Source organism: Lemur catta, chromosome 16 (genome assembly GCF_020740605.2).
Source record: "Lemur catta isolate mLemCat1 chromosome 16, mLemCat1.pri, whole genome shotgun sequence".
Classification (NCBI taxonomy): Eukaryota; Metazoa; Chordata; class Mammalia; order Primates; family Lemuridae; genus Lemur; species Lemur catta.
This window is the reverse complement of record NC_059143.1, coordinates 6,313,146-6,337,680: the sequence shown is the minus strand read 5'-3', so window position 1 is coordinate 6,337,680 and position 24,535 is coordinate 6,313,146.

The following is a 24,535-nucleotide window of genomic DNA, read 5'->3' as shown; positions in this document are numbered from 1 at the left end:
AATGGATTGTGGCATGAATGAACAACCCCTGTGCCTCCAAGTTTATGTTGGATGAATAATCAATCTTGGTTGCTTGTATTTGGAGCAGAGTGGGGAGTGGGCAGTGAATTTGGCAGATAGCACAATTTATTTATTCACTCACCTGTTGATAGATATTTAGGTTGTTTCCAATTTGGGGCAATTACAAATAGAGTGCTATGACCTTATGCTTTGATTTCTCTTGGTAAATTCCTAGGAGTAGAATGTCTGTAGCATATGGTAGGTGAATATTTAAGGTTTTTTTCCAGAGGGGTTGTAACATTTTATAGAGTTCCAGTTGTTCTATATCTTCACCAATGCCTAGAATGATCACTCTTAATTTTAGCCATTCTAATAGGTGGAAAATAGTATCTTATTGGAGTTTTATTTATTTATTTATTTATTTATTTATGAGACAGAGTCTCACTCTGTCACTGAGGCTGGAGTGCAGGGGAAAGATCACAGACAGCTCAGCTCTGTGCAACCCTGAATTCCTGGGCTCAGGTGGTCCCCCTGCCTCTGCCTCCCAAGTAACTAAGACTACAGACACAAGCCACCACACCCAGCTAATCGTTTTATTTTTTGTAGAGTTGGGGGTCACATTATGTTGCCCAGACTGGTCTTAAACCCCTGGCTTCAAGTGATCCTCCAACCTCGGCCTCCCAAAGTGCTGGGATTACCGGCATGAGCCGCTGTGCCCAGGCTTTACTGGGGTTTTAATTTGCATTACCTTGATGTGTAGCGATGTTGAATATCTTTTCGTGTACTTATTTGCTATTTATACCTTTTTAGTGAATATTTTCTCAATTTTTTTTGTCCATTTTTAAATTTTTTGTTTTCTTATTGAGTTTTGAGACTTCTTTATATATTTTACATACAAGTTGTTTATTAGGTACATGATTTGCAAATACTTTCTCTGAGTCAGTAGCTTGTGTTTTTATTCACTTACTGTCTTTTGAAGAGCAGAAGCTTTAAATTTTTTTTTGAGACAGAGTCTCCCTCTGTTGCCCGGGCCAGAGTGAGCCATGGCATCAGCCTAGCTCACAGCAACCTCAAACTCCTGGGCTTAAGCGATCCTCCTGCCTCAGCCTCCCGAGTAGCTGGGACTACAGGCATGTGCCACCATGCCTGGCTAATTTTTTCTATATATATTTTTAGTTGGGCAGATAATTTCTTTCTATTTTTAGTAGAGACGGGGGTCTCACTCTTGCTCAGGCTGGTCTCGAACTCCTGACCTCAAGCGATCCACCCGCCTCGGCCTCCCAGAGTGCTAGGATTACAGGCGTGAGCCACCGCGCCCGGCCAGAAGCTTTAAATTTTGATAGTCTAATTTATCAATTTTTTCTTTAATAGGTCATGCTTTTGGTGTTGTACCTTAAAAAAAAAAACAAAAAAACACAAAAAACAAAAAAAACAAAAAACCTTTATTAACCCAAAGTCACATAGATTTTCTTCTATTTTTCTCTGGAAGTTTAATAATTTTAGGTTTTGCATTTAGGTCTATGGTTCATTTTAAGTAAACTTTTGTATATGCTGTGAGGTATGGAACAAAGTTCTTTTTCTTTTTTTTTCACATGGATCTCCAGTTGTTTCAATACCATTTGTTGAAAACACTGTTTCTCCTCTGAATTTTCTTTGTATCTTTGTCAAAAATCAGTAGTCCATGTATGCGTTGGGTCTATTTCTGGATCATCTATTTTGTTCTATTGAACTATCTTTATACCAATATTCTTTTGATTGGTAGCTGTAAAATAGATTTTCAAATCAGGTAGTGTTAGTCCTCCAACTTTCTTTTTCTTTTGCAAGGTTGTTTTTGCTATGTAGGTTCTTTGTATTTCCATATGTACTTTAGAGTTGTCTTGTCACTCTCTACAAAAAATCCTGTTGGGATTTTGATTTGGATTATGTTGAATCTATAAGCCAATTTGGGGAGAATTGATATCTTAACAATATTGAGTCTTCAGCCCATGAGCAAGGTATATCTCTCCATTTATTTAGGTCTCACTTATTTCTCTCAGCAATGTTTTGTATTTTCAGCATACAGGTCTTGCACATCTTTTGCCCAATTTATCCTTAGGAGCTTCATAATTTTTTATATAAATGGTATTTTCAAATTTTAATTTCTGATTTTTCCTAGAACATATAAGTACAATTGATTTTTTAAATATTGATATTGCATCCTGCAACCTTATTAAACTTGTACATTAGTTCTAATGAATTCCTTCTGATTTTCTACATAGACAATCAAATTGTCTGTAAAAAAGATTTTTAGGCCGGGCGAGGTGGCTCACGCCTCTAATCCTAGCATTCTGGGAGGCCGAGGCGGGTGGATTGCTTGAGGTCAGGAGTTCAAGACCAGCCTGAGCAAGAGTGAGACCCCGTCTCTACTAAAAATAGAAAGAAATTATCTGGCCAACTAAAATATATATAGAAAAAATTAGCTGGGCATGGGGGCGCATGCCTATAGCCCCAGCTACTCGGGAGGCTGAGGCAGTAGGATCGCTTAAGCCCAGGAGTTTGAGGTTGCTGTGAGCTAGGCTGACGCCACAGCACTCACTCTAGCTCAGGCGACACAGCGAGACTCTGTCTCAAAAAAAAAAAAAAAGATTTTTATTCATTCCTTTCCAATCTGGAAGTCTTTTTATTTATGTGTATTTTATTTTATATTTTTTCTTTATCATGCTGGCTTGAATTTCAATATACTTGTTGAATAGAAGTGGCAAAAGCATAAATCCTTGCTTTGTCCCTAAGCTTAGGCGAAAGAATTAAGTTTGGATGTTCGCTGTAGGTTTTTGTATTAATAGATGTCCTTTATCAGGCTGAGGACATTTCCTTCTGTTCCCAGTTACCTAGAGTGTTTTATCAGGAGTGGATGTGCTATATTCTTACTTGAAGGTAGACTGTGTTGAGTTAAATATGCCAAGTTGGTTGACTGTGTTTTTCAAGTCTTCCATACATTTACTGATTTTCTGTTTACTTGTTCTACCAATTATGGAGAGAGGGTTGTTGAAGTCTCTAACTATAATGGTAGATTTGCTGATTTCGGTTGGTGCAAAAGTAATTGTAGTTTCAGACTGTGAATTTTAAATCATTATAACTAGGCTCAAATACACCTTTTTAAGCAAAAAAGGAAGCATTGCAATCAACACATTTTTGCCAACAAGAAATAAGTTTGTTTATTCCTGTAGCATAAAAATCTGTGCTTTGAGATTCCATGAACTCTTGGAAAGCATTTTCTGCATCCTGCTGGTTGTGGAAGCGTTTTCCCTACAAAAAGTTGCCGAGATGCTTGAAGAAGTGGCAGTCAGTTGGCGAGAGGTCAGGTGAATATGGCAGATGAAGCAAAACTTCGTAGCCCAATTCATTCAACTTTGGAAGCCTTGGTTGTGTAACGTACAGTCAGGTGGCATGGAGAAGAATTGGGCCCTTTCTGTTGACCAATGCCGGCTGCAAGCATTGCAGTTTTCCGTGCATCTCATCGATTTGCTGAGCAAACTTTTCAGATGTAACGGTTTTGCTGGGAATCAGAAAGCTGTAGTGGATCAGACCGGCAGCAGACCACCAAACAGTGACCATGACCTTTTTCTGATGCAGTTTGACTTTGGCAAGTGCTTCGGAGCTTCTTCTTGGTCCAGCCTCTGAGCTGGTTGTTGCCAGTTGTCGCAGAAAATCTACTTTTCGTAGCACGTCACAATCCGATTGAGAGAAATGGTTTGTTGTGTACAAGAAGAGAAGACGACACGTCAAAATGATGATTTTTTTAAAATGACGATTTTTTTTTTTATTTTCAGTCAGCTCATGAGGCACTCACTTAGAGAGCTTTTTCACCTTTCCAATTTGCTTCAAATGCTGAACAACCATAGGAGCTCTTTGGCAACTTCTCATGTAGCTGTAAGAGGATCAGCTTCGATGATTGCTCTCAATTGGTTGTTGTCAACTTCCGATGGCCAGCCACCGCGCTCCTTGTCTTCAAGGCTCTCGTTTCCTTTGCAAAACTTCCTGAACCACCACTGCACTGTATGTTCGTTAGCAGTTCCTGGGCCAAATGCGTTGCTGATGTTGCAAGTTGTCCCTGCTGCTTATGACCCATTTTGAAATCGAATAAGAAAATCACTGAAATTTGCTTTTTGTCTAACATCATTTCCATAGTCTAAAATAAACATAAAATAAATAGCAAGTAATAAGTCATTAGCAAAAACCCATAAAGCAAGATGTGCATTAAAATGATGTATAACATAACCACATTAAGAATGTATTCCAGTATCAAGCAGCAAATTTCAACAATACTGAAACCGTAATTATTTTTGCAACACCCTGATAATTCTCCTTGGAATTCTCTCGGCTTTTATTTTATGTATCTTTAAGCTCTGTTATTATGTCCCTAAACATTTAGTATTATTCTGTCCTCTTTATGAATTGACCCTTTTATCATTATGAAATGACCTTCTTTATCCTGGTAAAATATTCTTTGCTCTGAAATCTACTTTCTCTGATATTAATATAGCCACTCTATCTTTCTTTTGACTAGGATGGCATATTTCCCTCCATTATTTTACTCTTAATTCTTTGTGTTTTTATATTTAAAAAGTGTGTTTCTTATAGGTGGCATATAGTTGAATCTTGTTTTTTTAATCCAATCTGAATATCTCTGCCTTTGAATTAGGGTGTTTAGACCATTTACATTTAAAGTGATTATTGAAATTATTCCATTAACTCTATCATCTTGCCCTTTGCTTGCTATTTGAACCATTTTTCTTTGTTCCTTTTTTCCTATCTTCTGCCTTCATTTGGATTAATTGAGTATTTTCTATGATTCTATTTTACCTCCTTTGTTGCCTTATTAGCTACAACCCTTTGTTGTGTTATTTAGGTGGTAAACTCTAAATTTTAGGGTTACGATATACATCTTTAATTTATCACAATCTATCTTTAAGTAAGTATACCACTTCATGTATAGTATTACAATAGTATACATTGATTTCTTCCTTCTCAGCCTTCGTGCTATTTTTTTTTTTTCTTATTTTTGAGAAAGAGTCTCACTCTGTCACCTGGGCTAGAGTGTTATGGCATCAGCCTAGCTCACAGCAACCTCAAACTCCTGGGCTCAAGTGATACTCTTGCCTCAGCCTCCTGAGTAGCTGGGACTACAGGCGTGCACCACCACACTCAGGTAATTTTTACTATTTTTAGTAGAGACGGGGGTCTCACTTTTGCTCAGGCTAGTCTTGAACTTCTGAGCTCAAACAATCCTCCCACCTCGGCCTCTCAGAGTGCTGGGATTACAAGCATGAGCCACCTTGCCTGTCCAAGCCTTTGGGCCATTGTTGTCAAACATTTTGTTTTTACATATGTTATATTTTCTGCAATACATTATTATCATTTTTATTTAAATGGTTATTTATCTTTAAAATATATTTAAATAATAATAAAAATAGTATATATTTACCCATATAATACACCATATCTGGTGCTCTTTATTCCTTGTGTAGAGCTAAATTGCTACCTAATATCAGGTTTGTTTCTTAAACCTTAAAAAAACTTCTTATTATGGAAAATTTTAAAGTGTAAAAAAGTAGAGAGAACAGTGTAGTGAACTCCCATGTATCCATTATCCAGCTTCAATGATTACCAACACTTTTATACCCTGTATGTTTTCTAGCATATGCATGTTTTATATATTAAATTAAATTATGAAAATAAAATACACGTGCCCAAGCCATACTGTGGAGCTACGGAGATAAAACCTTGAAGTTAGGGCCCAGGAGTCTGCATTTTAACAAACTTCTTGTCCAGCTGGTATCATTTTCCTTCTGCCTGAAGGACTTTCTCTAACATTTCTTGTGTTGCGTATGTGCTAGCGATAATGTCTTTCAGCTTTTGTATGTCTGAAAATGTCGTTATTTCACCTTCATTTTTAAAACATAGTGTTACTGGGTATGGAATTCCAGGTTAACAATTTTTTTTCTTTCAATTTGTTAAACACATTAGTCAACTATCTTCTGGCTTGCATTGTTTTACCATAAGCAATCGACTCTTATTGTTATTTTTGTTGCTCTGTATGGAATATGTCTTTTTTCCCCTCTGGCTGTTTTTACCTTTTGCTCTTTATTTCTGGTTCTGATCAATTTTGTTATGATGTACCTTGGTGTAGAGACCCAACGTGAAAAGTTTTACTTTTTTATTGTCTTCTAAGAGTTTTATAACTTTAGTTCTTACATTTAGGTCTATGATATACTTTGAGTACACTTTTGTGTATGGTGTGAAGAAGGGCTCTAATTTCATTCTTTTGCATATGGATATCCAGTTTTCTCAGCAGCATTTGTTGAAAAAACCATTCTTTCACTATTGAATTGTCTTAGCGCCCTTGTGGAAAATTGACCATAAATAAGAGGATTTAGTTTTTGACTCAGAATTGTAATTCATTGAATTATCCTTAATGAGGCTATGTCAATCCTTATGCCGTGCCATATTGTCTTAATTTCTGTATCATTACAATGAGTTTTAAAATAAAGAAGTGAGATACCTCCAAATTTGTTTTTTTTAAAGATTGTTTTGCCTATTATGGGGTCTTTTAAATTCTTAGATGAATTTTAGAATCACCTTGTCAATTTCTGCAAAGAAGCCAGCTGGGACCTTAATAGAGATTATATTGAATCTATAGAACAATTTTAAAAATATTTTCTATTCCTTTATTTATATTCTCTATTTGAGGAGACACTGTCATAATACCTTCCTTTACTTCTTTGAGCATGGTTTTCTCTAGAAAAACATTTATCATGGCTGCTTTGAAATCTATCTGTTAAATCTGATATGTGTGCCTTGTCACAGATAGTTTCTATTGTCTGCTTTTTGTCCTGTTTATGGTTCACATTCACTGGGTTGTTTTCACCCTCAAATTATAATTTTGTTGAAAAAATGGATTTTGAGATATTGTAGCAATTCTGGACACTGACTCCTCTCTTTCCCTCTCCACCGCTTGGCTTGTTCTGTTTATTTGCTTAGTGACGTGGCTGTGCTATGTCAGTGAGGTCTACATCCCTCACAGTGTGAAGCTTTTGATGCCAGTCTCCAGCGGGCACAGCCTTGGGTACATGCACAGCCACCTGGGATGACAGTAGTTTAGCAGGGTGGTCTCCACTGTCTCTTCTCTTAATCTTCTGTTAAGCTGGCTGCTTCTGTTGGAATCCAAACCAGCTCTTAGGCTCCACTAATTGCCATTTGGGTGCTCTATTGTCTTCAATAATATCCTGTGAATTAATTGCTCCATTGTCTATTGTCTGATCCTGTTAAATTCAGGCCCCTCTGTAGGGGTAGTTTTTGAGGCCAGTCTTTGAGGTTTGCTCTGATCCCAGGAGAGTTGTTCTTAGTCATCTCTTGTCAGTGCTGTCCAGTAAACTGGCTGGCCCATGGTAGCTTATCACTCTCATGGAGCTACTGTCTCTCTCGATTGCCTACCATCAAAATCTCCATTGTTCTTATTTTTATTTTTGTTTGTTTATTTAGATACAGGGTCTTGCTCTGTCATCCAGGCTGGAGTGCAGTGGTGTCATCATAGCTCACTGCAACCTCAAACTCCTGGGCTCAAGTGATCCTCCTGCCTCAGCCTCTGGAGTAGTTGGGACTACAGGCACGTGCCACCAGATCTGGCTAATTTTTCTATTTTTTGTAGAGACGGGGTCTCGATATGTTGCTCAGGCTGGTCTTAAATGCCTGACCTCAAGCGATCCTCCTGCCTTGGCCTCATAAAGTGCTAGGATTACAGGCTTAAGCCACCATGCCAGGGCTCTATTGTTTTTGAGAGTATTCTCAGGCTTGAACTCCCCCACACTGTGTTCCAGATAAAGTCAGCTTCTTTGAGAAGAGTTTTCATCTGTAGCAGCTTGATTTGAGTCTTTTTGATACCTTCCTCGTCTCTACTTAACCTTTTGAACATATGTAATACAGTTATCATTACTGTTTTAATGTCCTTGTTTTCTGACTCTAACATCTGGGTCCATTTTAATTGAATTTTCTCCTAATTATAGGCTGTATTTTCCTATTTCTTTGCTTACTTGGTGATTTTGGGTTGGATGTCAGACTTTGTGAATTTCACCTCATTTGGAACTGGACATTTTTGTATTCATGTAAGTATTTTGGAGCTTTACCCTAGAACACAGTTCAGATACTTGGAAACAACCTGATCCTTTCATGTCTTGTTTTTTGGATTAATTTGGCAGGTCCAAATTAATTTTAGTCTAATTATTCGCTACCCAGCGTCCCATGAGTTTTGAGGTTTGCCCACCTGGCTGATGGGAAAGCACATCCTCGGCCCTGCGTGAGCACCGTTAACCTCTGCTCCTCTCAGCTGGCTCTTTCCCTGGTCTCTGACGCGCCTCCTCCCACACATGTGCTGGTGGGTAGCACTATGACGAGCATTCGAGGGGATCCTCTGCAGCTCTCCCGAGTGCTCTCTTCTCTGGCTCCCAGTCTATGGACTCCGATGCCTTTGTCTCCCGACTCTCACCTCCGTCTCTGCAGCTTGGGGAGCAATCAGGCTTTGCCTGTGTTCCGGGCACCACAGCCGGGAAACTGTCTCAAGGCCACAAGATGGGGCAATCTCTTAGGGCTCGCTGTCCTTTGTTGCCTAAATCCAGTGTCTTGAAACCTTTTTTTTCAATCCAGGTTTTTGTTGATGGTGGTTCGGGTAGGAGCATAAATCTGTCCCTGTTATTCCATCTTGGCCAGATGCAGAAGTCTAAAATCCCCTTTGCAATTTCTATATTTCTCTCTAAATCCAGTAAATGAAACTATTAATACATTAGATCTACACGCTGGTAAGAAAATAAAAAAGCACAGACAGTAAGAATCTTTTCGGTATGAATAAGAAAAGCACCTGAGGCCGGGCGCGGTGGCTCACTCCTGTAATCCTAGCACTCTGGGAGGCCGAGGCGGGTGGATCGCTCAAGGTCAGGAGTTCAAGACCAGCCTGAGCAAGAGTGAGACCCATCTCTACTAAAAATAGAAAGAAATGATTTGGACAGCTAAAAAATATATATATAGAAAAAAATTAGCTGGGCATGGTGGCGCATGCCTGTAGTCCCAGCTACTCGGGAGGCTGAGGCAGTAGGATCGCTGAAGCCCAGGAGTTTGAGGTTGCTGTGAGCTAGGCTGACACCATGGCACTCACTCTAGCCCGAGCAACACAGCGAGACTCTGTCTCAAAAAAAAAAAAAGAAAAGAAAAAAAGAAAAGCACCTGGACATACACATTGTTTCAAGACATCAAAAACCAAATGCAAATAGCTGCTCTGGATAAATTCTAACCTCTCCCAGTAGGCTGCACTTTCTGGAAGGGTCTTCCCAGCCAAAGGAAGAAAAGGGATATAATAATCACCTAGTGCATTCTGTAAGAACATGCGTAATAGTCTCAAACTTCCTCTTGATTTGTGGTGTGTTTTCCCTCCCTTCTAAAATTGCAATATCTGGAACTGGCTTTAGGGCAAGAAGGAAGACTCATTAACATGTTTATGTTGGTAGTTGAAAATTTGGTTTTACTTAAAGAGTACCTCTTTAGGCAAAGTAATACTGTGAAAGAATAACATTATCAGTATTTCAAAATGTTTCTTTTTCAAAACCCAAACAACAGTCTTTGAATACTTAAGTTTCGTAGTTCTGTTTTTACCAGACACTGGAAAACACTGAAACCAAACCAATCCCTCAGAAATCTGTTCCTAACCACAACTCCATGTAGGCAGACAAACAGAAGTTATGTCAGTTCCTGGAAAAGAAAGGCTGAGCCACAGTTAACCGTTTGGCCTTCCTTGCTCGTTTGTTCTTGGTCTGCTTCTCTTCTCCAGAGGGGGTCAAGGGCAAGTGCTCAGACATGTCATTGTCCTCCGGCCTCTGTTCCTGCTGTGTGTCTGGGTCCTAAGGGTTCTGCCCTGGTTTCCTGGAGGCCTTTCTCTGTCTCCTTAGATCTTCCCAGCTATGTCCAGAAAAACCTGGTCTCCCTGGGTTCTTTCCCCAACAACCTGATTCCAGCTGAGACGGAGGTTCACCAGTCAGCACTGTCATGTGGGTGAAGTGTCCCTTTGTGTCCTGTTTCGGGACCCCTCCCCGCTGGCTCCCAGTCTTGTTGCCATCTGCTCTAAGCGCCCTGCTCTCAGGGACGCCTGTTCTCCACACAGTCCACGTGCAGCGCAGGGGAGGTCGGGATCCAGCCTCTTAGTTTGCATGTGGCTCCACCTGCAGTAGGTAACTCTCAGGAGCGGTGTCCTGGTCGGGTGCTGCCCTGTAGACAGGAGAGACGGAGAAGGCCAGACTGCAGATGCAAAGAAGAAAAAGGAAGGCCTGATGACTGTGCTCGTCTAAGGCAAGCCCCTTCCTGACTTCCACACCTTTCACCTCCTTGACTTTGTGTCTCTGAAGCTGCTCAACATCTCTGGGGTCTCGCCTGCAATCCCAGCACTCTGGAAGGCTGAGGCTGACAGAAGGAGACTGTCTCTAAAAACAAACAAACAAACAAACAAACAAACAAACAAACAAAAAACCCAAAACAAACCTTCTTCTCTCAGCTACCTTTTTTCCTGGCCTAAGCTAGCTCCCCAGTTTGTTCTGATTACATGGCACAAAAGTTTCTCCCAGACCTGATTCGCTTCAGTGTGAAGCTGGATTTTTGTTTTTAAATCCATACTAATTGCTTGGGAGATGTTAATGATGTAATAATTTTTAGATTTTGAAAGTTATGTGCTAGAGAAGTGCTGTCAAATAAAAATATAATGTGACTCACACATGTAATTTTAAATTATCTGGTAGCTACATTTGAAAACGTAAAAAGAAATAGGTTAAATTCATCTTAATAACGTATTTTATTTAACCCAATATATTCCAAGTAAGAGAAAACACCTGGGCCTTCAAACTGTGTTTCACCATCAGTTCTTATCAAGGTAAACTTTTTTAGCTGAGACATTTAATTATACCATACAAATGAAATGATTTATTAGCCCTTTTATTCTGGTTTTTATAAATCTATTGCTGTTGATCAATATTAAAAAAAATCTTGAACAGCTCTCAGCCGAGCTTTAGGTAATTGCTTAGAGATGCCGTGACAGTTTCCACCACGGAAACGGGTGGAGCGTGGAAAGTTGTCCATGGAGGCTGGTTACTTTCTCATGAGCTCTCTCTTCACTCCCTGGGTAGAGGCCACTAGGTGAACGTTAGTGCCTTGAATTACCTAATTGGGGTCAAATAATCCAGTTCTACACTAGGAAGAAGGAAGAGCAGAATTCTAGTCGGAAGAAATTGTTTGTATGCCAGCCCTGCTATATACTGTGCCACCAAAGATAATTGCTAATTACACCCCCTGAACTTCAGCATCCTCATTCGAAATGTGTGGATGACTCACTGACTCACTGGCTCGCTGGCGGGGATCATGACCTAACGTATTCGACAGCACTTAGCATGTGGTGGGTGTTCAGGAAACATTCTCCTTGTTCCTTTGATGTTAACTGATAACGGAGGATAACATATATGTCGCAATCTACATTTTTTCAATAGACATAAATTTTGTGTTTACAGAGTTGTTGAATATACAATGTATCTGATGGCATATTCCAGTGGAATGTGATATAGCACGAGAGGACCTTGATTCAAATTCTGCCTACCATTTGCTAAATATTTGCCCTGGAGCAAGTTACTTAAGGTATCTGAAAGGTGTTTTCTCATCCCCAAATAGCAAAAATGTTACTAGCTTCCCCAGGGGCTGTTGTGAGGGTTAAGAGTGATGCACACACTAGGGTGTGTGTGTGTGTGTGTGTGTGTGTGTGTGTGTGTGTGTGTGTGTGTGTGTGTCTTCGTCTGCAGGTGAAAAACCCAACCTCAACTAGCCTAATCTACAAGTGGGAATTCATTGGCGTGTGCTGCCAAATTTAGGCAAGGGCAGAGGTGATCTGGTCTCTGTAACCATGGGCTTACACAGTCTTAATTCCCTCTGTTTCTTGGCTCTATAAGCAAGCGTTGGCACTTCTATTCCTCTAAAACAGTTACCAAGAAGAGGTCCAGACCTCGCTCCTCTAGTCCTGAAAATCTCTGCCATGGATGTGGATGTGGTCCATCTGAGTTCTCACAGCCTGCTGGCCATGCTTCCCGAGGTAGCTTCTTTTGTGTGGTGCTTCTTCCTTCCCACCATTCTACTGAAGCTATGCTCAACAAGCTCACCAACGATCTTCTTTTAAAAAGGCTTCACTAATTTTTAAAAAAATACATAAAAATATTGTATGCTCATAGAAAAAGTTTTTATGAATAATTGGCATCTGCATGGAGCTTTATAAGTGATTTTTCCTTATTTGATATACTATGGACAGGTCCTTTCTTATTGATATATAACAGTTGTACATATTTTGGGGGTACATGTGCTCTCCCCAAAGGCAGCTTTTGTGCGCCTGTGCCATCTCTCTCTGCCCCACGCTGGATGTGGGTGTGGTCGCTGCAGCTCTTTCCTGCCTCTCCGAAACCCAGAATGGCAGCGACGCTGAGCTTTCCTGGACTGACTTGGGTGCATCCGTTCTTTCTCTCCTCGGGGCGAGTTCTCTCCCGACAGAGACATTGCTGAGAGACTGCGACAGAGGCTCCCACGGGGACTCTTGGTGTTGGGATTGGCCATCAACTCATGCATCCAGTCATGCCCTCTCCCTTCTGCAGATAAAGCCAGTCAACCTCTTAATTTTTCCTTATGCATAAGAGAAAAAAGAAACACTTGTGTGTCGCTTAATGATGGGGATACCTTCTGAGAAATGTGCCACTAGGTGACTGTGTCACGTGAACATCACAGAGTGTGCTTACACACGCGTGGGCTGTGGGGCAGCAGACCGGTACGGCAGGTTACTGTACTGAACACTGGAGGCAGTTGGAACACAATGGTAGATATTTGTGTATCTGAACATATACAAACATAGAAAAGGTACATAAAAATATGGTACTATAACCTCATGGGACCACCGTTGTGTATGTGGTCCGTCATTGATAAACATCATTGTGTAGTACATGACTGTACGCACATGCGTATATTTATCTATCATTCATAAGTGCATGATGAATAGTTTTTCTACAGGCTCACTGAAATTCCTGAAATTCTTATTAATCCTTATTAACTTTTATTATTTACTGAATATGTCATGATATTTAAAGGCACAGGCTTTGGATCTAGGAAAAAATGTGACTTTCAATCCTGGTTGAATTGCTGCCTAGCTCACATTTTGGGTTAAGCTCTCAGGCTTTTTTCCCCACAGAATAATTTCACATACTATCTGATTTGTTCCAACAGTCCTATGAAGTATTAATAACCACAATTTATGCAGGGACATCTGGTGCACATATGCTTGTTGTTTGTTTTATTATTTATTTGTGTGTTCACTCTGGCCATGACTCTACTCCTCCAGAGAAGCCAAAGTCCGAAACTCCTATGAGAAATCAACAATATGTAGAAGAACAAAGCAAAATGAACAAAAACATTACACCTAAAATTGAATATAAACAGAAACTAATAAATCTAACCATACATCAAATGATTACATCACCACACAGAACGGCTAACTCGATTGGCCTCTGAAGCCAGCACTCTGATTGTGTACTGTGTACCACTCAGTAGATGGGAGGGAAAAAAGAACCGTGGAGGAATTTTGGATTTGCTTGGTAGTTTTGTGGTTGGAAGTGGTATTGGTTTAGTGTTATTGGAACTATTAAAATCTTTTCTGTATGTTGCAGGATAAGTAAGTTACATGTTGTTGGGAACCAGGGATCTCACTGAGGGGAAAGGGAGGTACGAATAAGTCATGGGGGAAGGTGAGAGATAAGAGTTGTAGTTGTAGTACTATGAACTCATGTTTATTTTTTAAATCTTACCCATTGAAAGGGCCTATATGCCATTTCTAATATTCCTTTAAACACCCAGCACCAGAATCTTGTGTCTAAACACCATGCCCCATTGAACGGAACTGGGGTTCCCTAGATGTGCAGCTGACTGCAGGTCTGGGACAGATGAGCCAAAAGGTGGGTCTGAAACCTTTGTTGTGTCAGATCACCTACTAAATGCAAAGGGAAAAGATGCCTTGACAACGGAGAAATCTGGTGGACACCACCGCGGCGAAGTTACAGTAATGGGATAGCTTTGCATCGGTGCTTCCTGCGATGCTACCATGGGAACGATAAACCGGCACCTTGGTAGCATTCTTGCCAAAGTGTTAACCTGAATCTAACTAGGAGGAAACCAGCAGACAAGTCCAGATTACCGGATACTCTATAAGACAACTAGCTCTTAAAAATGCCAAAAACCTTGGAAGATAAAACAAGGCATGAAACTGTTCTCGATTAAAAGAGATTCAAAGAGACATGACAACTAAATGCAATGGGTGACCCTTGATCGGATCTTGGCCCAACCATAGCAACAAAAACAACTTTAAAGACTATTATTACTTTGATTTCTCATGAGGGGGTTAAAATAAAAGTTAAAAAAGAGGCTATTATGGGGACAATTGGAGAAATTTGAATATGGATCGTATATTAGATGCATTAATTGATGCATTATATCAATGTTAAGTTTCTTGGGAGTGATAATGTTATTCTAGTTTCACAGGAGAATGTTTTTGTTCTTGGGAGATACATGCTGAAGTACTGAGTAGTGAAACGTCCTGAGGATTCTAATTTACTTATATGTGTGTGTGTGTGTGTGTGTGTGTGTGTGTGTGTATCCATATATACACACACATAGAGAGAGAGAAAGCAAATGCAACAAATGTTATCACTTGGTCCATGGGGATGAAGGGTATCTGAATGGTTTGTTCTATTCTTTCAACTCTTCTGTAGCTTTCAAAAGTTTCAAAATAAAAAGTTGGTAAGGCAAAACTCAATGTGACTTCCAGTGTAATGCTACCAACTCCTTCTGGCAGCAGCTGCTCAGCTAGAGTATTAGAGCAAGTCCAGACAGACTCCAGGGAGGGGCCATGTTGCTTTTTCCTGCTTGTCCACATAAAGTTTTAAGACAGATCATAAGGTTTTCTGGAAAGAAAGTTAAATCCTAGCGTCCAGAATCCAGAGTTGGAAGGGGGCTTAAAGTCATATAGTTCAATAGTTCCAGACTCTTGGATTTCATGGACCAATATAAATTAAAAAGGCACACACACACACATACACAACAAAATAAAACACAAAATGGGAGAACTGACATGAAGTTGCCAACTCCATTTTGTCTAGTAATGAATGACATGAAAAAATTAAAAACCCCATCTATCATTCCATCTGTTATCATACTTACATTGTTAAAAATGTCATTTTTACCTCAAAGAAAAAGGCAATCTATTATCTCAGAGTGAAGTTTTTAAAAAATTGACTACTTGGCTGGGCAAGGTGGCTCCCACCTGTAGTCCCAGCACTTTGAGAGGCTGAGGCAGGAGGATGGCTTGAGCCCAGGAGTTGAAGGCTGCAGTGAGCTATGAAGAGGCCACTGCACTCCAGCCTGGGTGACAGAGTGAGACCCTGTCTCAAACAAAACAAAACAAAAAGAAGTACACTGGGAACCAATCTTATCCCTTCTTTTATGGATACACTTACAACATTAAGGTTGTTGTCATGCTCTTCTTAACCATCTCTAGATCTAACATAGCAGTCTTCCAAATATTATTCTTAATCTATTGACTGGTTACTTGATTTGTTCAATATTTCTTGAGCTGCCACCAGCCGCCTGGACTAGTGTGGGGCTAGTGTCACCTGTGGACCCTGCCGAGTCTCCCCTCTGTTGCAGTAATGTATGCACAAAGCGGGGTCTATCAGGCATTTTGTGGGTGGCTCAGAGATCCCAAGTGTGGGATGAGGCTGTCCTTAGGAGAGGTGGGAACTTCGGCTGCGAGCCTGAGACTCTCCACCTTGGGACATGGGCACAGACCTATTTCCCCAGCTACAAATTGGCTTCATGTCCTCTTCTACCTTGTGCCTGAGGCCTGCCCCAGAGCCCAAGTTCCAGTCCCACATAGAAGCTGCTGAGTGGACTCTCAGTACTTCAATTCCAAATTCCTGCAAGGGAATTTGTTCATCCGGGATCAGCCACCTACCCATGTCCACCTGTAGCCAAATCAGCAGTGGCAGGGAGTTGGGGTAGCAGTAAAACAGTATCTACCTGCCCCCCACTTTTTTTTTTAGAAGGAGCATTCCTCAGAGGAAAGGGTCATTCTGAACTGGGCAGAGTTTCTACAAAAGCATAAGCTTTGGATTCTTTAACTTAGGATTTTGTAATTATAGCAATATAAATAAATGAGAAAAATTGGACTCACACTATGGAGTGATACACTCATGCTCAGTGCATTGAACAGTTAACCCAAACATAAACACTGTACTTGATCTACAGCTCTCGCCCTTTGTGGCCAGGAGAATGACGCTGTCCTGCCTCATCCTGCTCAGCCAGTTCTTTCTTCCTTGTGCTTAGTCTCTAGTGGGGCTCGATATGCTTATCTCTCCTAGAATGGGCCCAGGGTTTAGGATTTTTTAAAAAACAAATTTCAGGGATTTCAGACACTTTACCTGTGAATTTTCAAAATTCAGACTTTAAGAGTACAGTTGTCTCTCTAGTTCTAGTTAGTGGTGTGTGTGTGTATAAATTACATCACAAGGCTGGAAGGTAGGAGGTTTGTGTTCCTTCAAAATGCTCTACCTGGTGCATGATGCAGATCTCTCTTCTCTGAGCTGTCTCTGGTCGTCTCTGAGCTAAGTTCAGTTTACAGCAGGCTCTGACATTTGGGAGGGAGAGCAGCTTTGAAGCTGCAAATGGCCTGACAGTGGCTGCTGCAGTGTGCAGAAGCCAGGGACCCCTTGATAGTCCCAGAGTGATGCTGTCAAACCCCTCTGGCTGCAGCACATCCTGAGCCCACGATCTTTACGGGCCAGTGGTTCCCAGACCTAGAGCAGCAAGTGGGAATTTCTGAAAATCTGATAATACGCTTGTAAACAACAGGAAAATACAAATCCAAACATCCTCTCTGTTATCAGTGCCATTCATAAAAGAGAGGACATTTTCAAACCCACAAAATAGAAAAGTCATGATCTCAGGATAATATAATCAGATGCATGTAGTGTCAAGGAAACTTATTAGAGTATCGTCCCTCCCCCCACCCCCATTTTGCTGCAGCTTGTCGACAGTTTGTCACAGGCAAGTTGGGAGCCCTGGTGCAGTGGAAGGTGGGAGAGGGGCCAGGCCTGCCCTCAGGGAACTGGTGACAATCTCGCTGGAGACAGCCCTCAACGGTGTCTCATCCAACCTCCACCTCGGTGTTTAGATTAAATAAATGACACACTGAGGTCTAAAAGTGGAGATGGTTCTATGCCACCGTACGAAACATGGAAATCCTCTCAAGGAGGAAGGACATTGTCCGGTGAGGAGGAAGAGGAGAGCCAGAGCAGGAAGCTCAAGGATATAAACTAGACTTTGAGGAGTGGTGCGATGTAGCCCAATGGCTCTCAAATTTCAGTGGACGTCAGAATGACCCGGGAAGCTTGGTAAAACACAGAATCCAGCTTCTATTAATAACTTAGTGGTCTGGGGAGGAGCCCGAGAACTTGAATTTATAACCATTTCTCAGGTGCTGCCGGTCTGAGGACTATGCTTTGAGAACCACCAGTTCAGACATTCAGAGATGCCTTCGACAAAGACACAGAGGCAAAACAGCAGAGTGGGTTGGTGCAAGCGAGACGGGTAGGGAGGATTTTGCAGAACGGTGAATGCCGCACAGAGGAGTTTGGACTTTATTTGCACAGGCAGTGGGAAGCCATATATGATTTTTGAGCAGAAGAGTAGAATTTAAAATAGTATCACATAAAAAGGAATGAAGTGCTGATATATACATGCTACAACACGATGAACCTGGAAAACATTATGTTAAGTGAAAGAAGCCAGACACAAAAGGATACGTCTTGTATGATTCCATTTATGTGAAACATCCAGAGATGGCAAATCCATAGAGACAGAGAACAAATTAGCGATTGCCCGGGGCTGGGGAGACAGGGGAATGGAGAGTGACTCAAAGTGGGTATGAGGTTTCCTTTTCAGGTGACAAAATGTTCTGGAACTAGATAGCAGTGATAGTTGTACAACATTGTTAATGTACCAAAGATCAATTTTATGTCATGTATATTTTGCTATAATAAAAAAGGTATTATATTCCTTAAAAGGAATAGGTAAGGCCAGGCGCGGTGGCTCACGCCTGTAATCCTAGCACTCTGGGAGGCTGAGGCGGGCGGATTGTTTGAGCTCAGGAGTTCAAGACCAGCCTGAGCAAGAATGAGACCCCGTCTCTACTAAAAATAGAAAGAAATTATATGGACAGCTAAAAACATATATAGAAAAAATTAGCCGGGCATGGTGGCGCATGCCTGTAGTCCCAGCTACTCGGGAGGCTGAGGCAGGAGGATCACTTAAGCCCAGGAGTTTGAGGTTGCTGTGAGCTAGGCTGACGCCACGGCACTCACTCTAGCCCGGGCAACAGAGTGAGACTCTATCTCAAAAAAAAAAAAAAAAAAAGGAATAGGTAATATCATAAGAAAATATTTGGGATATAATGTTGAGAGATGAAAGATGCAAACTTGTATGTGTAAAATGGTTATAACCATTGCAAGACTCGACTTTATATATAGAGAAAAAAGAGTAGGAAGAACTTACTGTAATAAATGTTAGCTCTGTGTGTGCGTGTGTTTAGGATGGTGAAAATAATATGATTCCCTTCCTGTCAGAGTTTTTCTTAATTTTTAATAAATAACTATGTATTACTTAGAAAATTTTTTTAAGAAACAGGGTTTCACTCTGCTGCCCAGGCCGGCCAGAGTACAGTGGCACAATCACAGTCCACTGCAGCCTCGAACTCCGCAGCTCAAGCCATCCTCCTGCCTCAGCCTCCTGAGTAGCTAGGACTGCAGGTGTGGGCAACCATGACCAGCTTACTTATATTGTTTTTTAAAAAATGTTCTAAAAAAGAAAGAAAAGGAAAAGCTTTGGTATAATAACTTCACCAAGAATAAATGACTGTTGTCTAGAAAGGTGGTATTGGGACTGAGCATGAGGCAAGATCTGTGTCTCAGACGCTGGGACTTAAGAAGGCGCCAAGCAAGGGAGGACACCAGCATGACCACAGAAGGCGCCCCCGAGCAGAGGTGGTGACGACCCACTGCCCCACCCAGGGCTCCACGGTTTCCTCTAGAGACCTCCTCCTTGGTACCTAGCCTTTCCTCTTTGACTTCCCTGTGGTTTTCTTCTTTCATTCAGCTGTCAACATGTCCCAGAGATTTCACTTGTTCATCCATTCAGTTTCTCAACAAATATTTATTCTACATCTCCCATGTGTCCCAGTGTAGCACCTGTATCCAGGTAGCTAAGTTGCAAGCACACATCTTGTTATTCTGGCCAGCTGAGGCTGGCTTCACATACCAGACATTTATACTGTTTCTTTCATTTTCTAGATACATTTTCTATTCCTGGGTTGAGTCACAGCTCTCTATCTCAGTTCCTACAAAAGCAATGACTGCTTTTGTTGTTGTTTTTAGAGAGAGTCTTGCTGTTGCCCAGACTGGTCTAGAACTCCTGAGCTCAGGGGATCCTTCTGCCTCAGTCTCCCAAGCAGCTAAGACTATAGATGCGCACCACTGCACCTGGCCAGGGATGACTTTTTTTGTTTCCTTTCTCAGGATCGTGCCCTTGAGCAAGGCTAGATAATGCAGTCTAGACAAGGGCTGGCCATGCTGTTAGTGTGGTCAGTGAAATTTTCCCAAAGGGGGGCCTTCGCCCCCTCGGACTGAAAACCCTACTCAGTGGCTGTGCTCTTTTATTCTGCACGACCATCTTCAGCTCTGATTCATCTCTGTCCCTCCACTGGTTCTTCTTTCTATCACAGTTCTGCCATTTCTTGGACACTAGCTTAAGCCTTAGGGACCATATCTTTTCTGCTTTGGACCTGGATCTGTCATCTCAAATGTTTTTATTTTTTAATCATTACTGCCTCCTCGTAGCAACATTAATGGAACCAAACGCACATTTGTGCTCATGAATTCTCCCACTGGGGCCACAGCCAGAGAGGTTTGGGAAATAGTCTTTTCTTCAAAGGGTCATGGTCCAGAGATGAGCCCGGACTGCAGGCTTCCTGAGGCCAGGGCTCCTTGCTGGCATCCTCCATCTCCAGCCCCTGGCCTCGTGTCTGACGTATGTTGGTACCAATCAACATCTGGAAGAACAGAGTCAGAACCAGTGTGAGTGCACCCTGAGTGGAGGATTTGGGACAAGGAAAAAAACAGTTGAATAGTGTATTAATCAGGGTTCTCCAGAGAAACACAAACTAATATGAGATAGGTAGAGACAACAGGTAGATAGATTTTAAGGAACTGGCTCATGTGAGTGTGGAGGCAGCAGGTCCCAAATCTACAGGGTGGGCTGGCAGGCTGCAGTGGCAGGGAAAAGTCACTGCTGCAGCTGTGTCTGAAGGCCGTCTGTTGGCAGAATTCCCCTTTCCTTTAGAGAGGCCTGTCTTTTTCTCTTAAGACCTACAACTTATTGGCCGAGGCCTACCCACATCAGCAGAGTATTTTGCTTTGCTCAAAGTCCACTGAATTAAATGTGATCTCATCTAAAATATCCTCAAAGAAACATCTAGAGTAATGTTTGTCCAAATATCTGGGAAGTAAGGCCTAACCAAGTTGACACATAAAATTAACCATCACAAACATCATCGTTGGGTTAATTGTTTGCTCTTTCCATTTAGGTAAAGTGTATCTCTAGGGCACTGAGAATAATACAGTTCAGTAGGAAATGTGCTTCATAGACATGATCTTGTGTTCAACAAATGTTTATTATTTTACTTTTGGGGAGAGATTCCTCAGCCCTGCAGGGAGCACCAAATCTTAGGGATGCTGTTCTGAATCCATGGGGAGAAACAGGGTCTGTCCCCATGGCAGTGTGTGTGACTGTGCCAGCCAGCACTGACTCACGTATCTTGTGCAGCAACTCCTAATTCTCTACATCTAGTTCTGGTGTGTTATTTCCCACTCTGCTTAACATTGCCTGCATGTCCCTGGCAACTTCATAAACTAAAAACTACCTGAACATGTGCTGCGGGAGTTTGCATGTCTACTGAAGTGCCTGGGCTTGAATCCTGGCTGTGGCCACCAAGGCAGACCTTTGCAGGCACTCTGCCTCTGTGTCAAGAACAATAGCACTTTCCTTGAGGCAGGAGGAGAACAGAGACATCACTGACATAAGATGCTTGGCAGGGTGGTAGCTACCTGGCACCTCGCTAGCAATTAGCACTCAATGAGTGTTAGCTCTTATTGCTACCCGAGTCAGTCTCCCTCCCAGGCTTTCATATTCCAAAGAGAAGAGTATCATTAGTTATCCAGATGGAAACCTTCTGGTTTAAGTTTCCTTTTCTTCCCCTCTTTATCCTCTAGATTCAAATGTTGCATATTTGGTGAGGAGCACGGAGCTTGCAGATTCTTTACCCCCAGTGCCCACCAGAACCTAGAATTAAACTTGTTAAGATGAGGGTATAGGCTGGGCGTGGTGGCTCACGCCTGTAATCCTAGCATGCTGGGAGGCTGAGGCAGGAGGATAGTGTGAGCTCAGGAGTTCGAGACCAGCCTGAGCAAGAGTGAGACCCCCGTCTCAAAAAAAAAAAAACAAACAGAACAAAAAAGAAGAGGGTATAAATTTGCTCATGGAGAGTAAAGCATAAAATAAACATTGCATCACAGAAAAGATATGTGAAGGCAGCCACGTGACAGAGAGTGGCTGTGAGGACATTAACATACATAAAGAAAGACCCTGAAAAGTCTGACCCGTTTCTCTTCTGACCAGCCTGACCAAGCCTTCTCCTTTCTACCCTAAAGAGTGGAGCCTTAGGCTTTACAACTTTGCTGATTTGATAAGTGGAAAATAGTTTCTTGATGCTTTAATCTGTACTTTTACTTACATGTCAGGTTGAAGACTTTCTGCACACATGCATTTCCTGCTTGTGAACTGACCATGTTTGCTTATTTTTTCCCAATGGATTCTGGTGGTTTTGGGGAAAAAAAAAAACCCCACAAAAATCTATTCTTTCTATATTAAGATTAGCTGAGTCATATTGATGCCAAATATTCTCCTAGATTGCAGTTTTTAAAAATTGCGCTTATGGTATTTCTTCCACAAAGTTGGTGTTAGCTTTTATGTGGTCAAACTTGTCAGTCTTTCTCCTTGTGATTTCTCAATGTCCGTCTGCATTTCCTGCCCCCGACTTAGGAGAAACAGAGCTGAGGCCTCTCCAGCCTCAGGCTGCCCCCAGCAAGCCACCCCGATAATCTTGGCACCCCGTTTTTGAACAATCGTTGACAGTAGAACCAGGCGGGGTTCCTTGGCCTGAAACTCAGGAACTGCCTGTGGGCTAAGGGAATACTTGCCTGGAGGAAGGTCAGCTTCCCAGAAATGTTTGCCCCAGGGAGGAGTCTGCCCTAAAGTCCTTAACGTCCTCTCTACCAGAGCCGCTGAGGGTTGGTGCTGAGGGCAAGGGTCAGTTCAGGAGAAGAATAAGCCATTGGAGAAAGGTCAGGCGGGTCCGGGAGAGGGAGAGAGCCCTAGAGAGTGACAGTGGATTATAAAGTGCGGAAAGGGGCGGGGGGACTGGGAAATGAAGCCACCTTTTCTTATTTCCTGTTTTTGGTTTTGTTTTTTAAGACCTGGTATATCTTTCAGTGAAACAGTTGTTATTTGGCTGAAGTTTGAATTTGCATATTTAAGCCTCCCTTGTGGGCTGAGTGTGAGATGGAGAGAGACTTGTAGGTAATGGCGAAGTTTGTCACTGTGTGTAAAGTGTGTAAAGTCACTGTTTTCTGCTGAAAAACTGAGGAAGGAAGGGTGGATGTTTGGAAGTTAACACTTCCTTTTTGATGGGTAGTAACAACCCCCAGTTTTATAAGCTTAGGGAAGGGGACAGGGTGACAACCACTCCGGTTTTCCTGAGGCTGAATGCAGGCTTTTCAGGGCTAAACTTGCACTCTGCCATGCGGACTGGATTTGCTGTCGACACACACAAACGTCACATAATCTTCCCCCCAAATAATGCAACAGCCTTGTAATATTCTCCTTTGACAGAGGATGAAACTACAGGTTGAAGAGATTCAAAAACTTCCCTAAATTCACACAAACTGGGGATAAAGGAGCCCGATGTCCCCTTAGAGAGCTGAGTCTGATGTCGGGGTGCCCTTCTACCCACCGCACTGGGGAGTCAGCAGTCCTATTAACGAACTTGCCCTCATCTGCCACTCACCAAACATTTTCAGAGTGCAAGATATGTGCTGTGCTCAGGACAGGATTATAGATGATAACCGGCTCTGTCATGTTGGTAAATGGGGAGATTCAATGAAAAACAATGAGAATAGTAATTCAATAATAATGTTAAATAAAATTTATGGGAAGCCATTGTTTCGGACTGAGCTCCCGCACTAGGCCCAACAGACCAGGCCAAAGCAGAACGGAATCACTCCTGCCAGGTGCCACATGATCCAATTGAACTCAACATGGGCAGTTTTCTAAAAAACAGGAGATGCACAGCAACCGACCCGACGGGGTCCAGTTTACCTGAGCCAGGTTGGCAAGGAAGTTCCTCTGCTTTAACCCTATAATGGAAGTCACTTTGAAATGACCAATCTGCTTTTTGTTCCCTGCTCCTTCTTTCTCCAGCCTTTTCTGCCTATAAAGCCAAACTCCTCTGTGCAGCTCATTGAACACCCATTCTGTTTTTTTTGTTTGTTTTTTTTTTTTTGAGACAGAGTCTCACTTTGTTGCCCGGGCTAGAGTGAGTGCCGTGGCGTCAGCCTAGCTCACAGCAACCTCAAACTCCTGGGCTTAAGCGATCCTACTGCCTCAGCCTCTCGAGTAGCTGGGACTACAGGCATGCGCCACCATGCCCAGCTAATTTTTTCTATATATATATTTTAGTTGTCCATATAATTTATTTCTATTTTTAGTAGAGACAGTGTCTCGCTCTTGCTCAGGCTGGTCTTGAACTCCTGACCTCGAGCAATCCACCCGCCTCGGCCTCCCAGAGTGCTAGGATTACAGGCGTGAGCCACCGCGCCCGGCCTCCATTCTGTTTTACAGAATGAGTTGCTGCCTGATTCTGGGATCTCAAATGAAAGCCAATTAGGTCTTTAAATTTGTTGTAATTTTGTTTCTTTTTAACAATAACCACAATAATAAAAACAAAATTTGCAAGAGTTCAAAGTAATTGGAGCCTTAAGGCAACTCAGTTAACCATTAAATACTTAGTATAGTACTTCAATATTCTTGGTACAGGTTGAATATCCCTAACTCGAAAATCCAGACTCTGAAATGCTCCAAAGTTCAAAACTTTTTGAGTGCTGACCTGATGCTCAAGGGAAATGCTCACTGGAACATTTTGGATTTTGGATTTTTGGATTAGAGATACTCCACTGCTAAGTATAATGCAGATATTCCACAATTGGACAAACTCTGAACTCCGAAA